At 44.9% G+C, this 2,802-nt stretch overlaps 1 pseudogene; it reads left to right on the top strand.

Moving 5' to 3' along the window:
• Positions 1 to 919: 919 nt before the first annotated feature.
• Positions 920 to 1,486, top strand: LOC109480852 (annotated as a pseudogene).
• The last annotated feature ends 1,316 nt before the right edge of the window (positions 1,487 to 2,802 follow it).

The following is a 2,802-nucleotide window of genomic DNA, read 5'->3' as shown; positions in this document are numbered from 1 at the left end:
AGAAGTGGCGTCGTGTGGCGTCGTGTGGTGTAGTGGTACATCACTGGACTATGAAACGGGGAGACCTGGGTTCGATTCCGGGTCGTAGCCGAACAAGTCCGAACACGCGCCCTGACGTTGTACCCTTGGGAAAGGTACTTTACACGACTTTCCTCACTTCACTCATGTGTAAATGAGTACCAAGCTTCGGTTAGGGACGTCCCTCGGATAGGACGTTAAATGGAGGTCCCGTGTTTGGGAGAGCCACACCCCACGCACGTTAAAGAACCCACCGCACTTATTGAAAAGAGTAGGGGACCTTCCCGGTGTGAGTGGTTCAAACCTTACAGTCTGGTCTCGGGGTTGACATCTTTGAAAAGGTGATAGTCACCTGTTATGTCAATCCTTCCACAAATGTGGTAAATCTTCATAAATAAATAAATAGAAAATAAAACAAGTGCTTTTAAAAAAAGCTGGCGTCTGCCGGTGATGTATTAGGAGCAATTGATTTCAATTATGCTGTTTTTCTAATATTGACAGCTTGTGAATGGCCATGTTAAACAATGAATTATTACTCATAGCAAGAATGTTAATCCCAAGAATGAGGTGCAGGAAATGATAACTTGTTTTGTTTCTGGTGAAGGCTGTGTCTGAACTGACCATTGACCTACATGTACAAGGGACTTGACTCTATTTATATTTTACCAGTCTCAGCCTGACAACTCTGATAAGTTAGTAGTTGCAACTGAAAGATTGAATGGACACAAATCAACAGTGCAAAGAAATGTGGGTTTTATTTTCATAATGCATGCATGAGTGTTACCATGTAGGTCAGGTATTTCAGACAGTTGTGTGGGTTCAGCATGTATGACTGGAGTCCAGGTACTAATAGTGGTCAGCTGCATGCACAGTTGGAGTCCAGGTACCGCGGTCAGCTGAGTGAGTACTGCATGCACAGTCGGAGTTCAGGTACTGTGGTCAGGTAAGTGGGTACTGCATGCACAGTTGGAGTCCAGGTACCGCGGTCAGTTGAGTGGGTACTGCATGCACAGTTGGAGTCCAGGTACTGTGGTCAGCTGAGTGGGTACTGCATGCACAGTTGGAGTCCAGGTACCGCGGTCAGCTGAGTGGGTACTGCATGCACAGTTGGAGTCCAGGTACTGTGGTCAGCTGAGTGGGTACTGAATGCACAGTCGGAGTCCAGGTACTGGGGTCAGCTGAGTGGGTACTGCATGCACAGTTGGAGTCCAGGTACTGTGGTCAGCTGAGTGGGTACTGAATGCACAGTCGGAGTCCAGGTACTGTGGTCAGCTGAGTGGGTACTGCATGCACAGTCGGAGTCCAGGTACTGGGGTCAGCTGAGTGGGTACTGCATGCACAGTTGGAGTCCAGGTCCAGGATATTGCTTGTTTGCAAGCTGTGTGATATAGAGCAGCTATCAAAGAATTTGCAGTGCATTGTTTACCTCTACTAGTTTCGCTGAAAATGTTGTCACCTTGGTGGTATGTTCCTGATAGAATAGGTTCACACATTGTGGACAAGGGCAATCAATAACTTATATGTAAGAAATGTGACACAAGTATACACAGATTTTAGATGTATCTGTTCTGGGCAAGATAGTTTCTGGTTTTTATTCAGAATGGAGTCAGAATTCTGAGTCAGAATGGACTCAGAATACAATCTGCAAGTTGTGCACAATGGCACAGGTTGGTATAGAGTGCACAAGGGCACAGTTTGGTATTGAGTGCACAAGGGCACAGGTTGGTATAGAGTGCACAAGGGCACAGTTTGGTATAGAGTGCACAAGGGCACAGTTTGGTATAGAGTGCACAAGGTTGACTGCTTGGTGGCATCCAAATGCCCAAGACACATCTGAAAGAGATGAAAAATAATCTGCTTCAACATAAAATGTACAACTTTGCATATGCATATTGAGTTCTTGTAGCTAAAACCGTAAAAGCACATACCAAGTCTTCAAAATTGCCCTTATCCTGCTAACATGTAGAGAGAGCTTCAATTTATTGCCATATATTTGGTGAAAAATTCTTAGCACATTCAGAACACATTCACATTTACCCGATGAAATAGCGATAAATTCGACACCAGGAAAATTTGCGTGTTAACTGAATAGTTTGAAAGCTCCGAATATATGGCGACAAATGAAAAGCCTGCACCAAAAAATATATGCCCCCCCCCCACTGACAGCGAAAATTTGTAAGGAATGCAACAATACAAAAATGAAGGCGATACGGTAGAAACACTCCAGAGAACAAACTTTAAGATTGGCAAGCATCTGTTGGTAGGCAAGAAACTTAGCCTTGCAGTGTTTATACGTATACGAAAAGAGATTCTGTTTGTAATTTGTAAATCCGAAGAGGAGGGAGCCGGGAGGGGGGCGGCCTATTTTGAATGGACCAGTTTGACTACTAAATATTGTTAAACAGCGGATCTAAGCACAATTAGATTGATCACCCTTGCCCATAGTACTTTTAGCTATACTATTTTCCTGTGACTCTATGCCTAATACTCAAAATATTGCTGATATTTTTAAATTTATATGGCGTAAATGGTGAGGCATCAGAGGCGGCGGCACGAAATTTTGACTGGGGGGGCGAGATTTTGTCCCATGTACACTATCTTTGCGAGCGGCGAAGGCGCGAGGCGTCGCGCCAAAGGCGCGACGTTATCTAGGGGGGTCCGGGGGCATGCTCCCCCGGGAAATTTTGAAATCTAGACCCTCTGAAACGTTATTTCCTGCATTTTGAGGGGCAAATTTTGCTAGCACTTAGCTCAGTTTTATTACCCCTACCAAGAGGGCAGTGA

The sequence above is a fragment of the Branchiostoma belcheri genome, unplaced genomic scaffold (assembly GCF_001625305.1).
Source record: "Branchiostoma belcheri isolate BF01 breed outbred unplaced genomic scaffold, Haploidv18h27 scaffold1086, whole genome shotgun sequence".
Taxonomy (NCBI): Eukaryota; Metazoa; Chordata; class Leptocardii; order Amphioxiformes; family Branchiostomatidae; genus Branchiostoma; species Branchiostoma belcheri.
The sequence above is the reverse complement of the archived record's forward strand: the minus strand, read 5'-3'. Positions and strand labels throughout refer to the sequence as shown.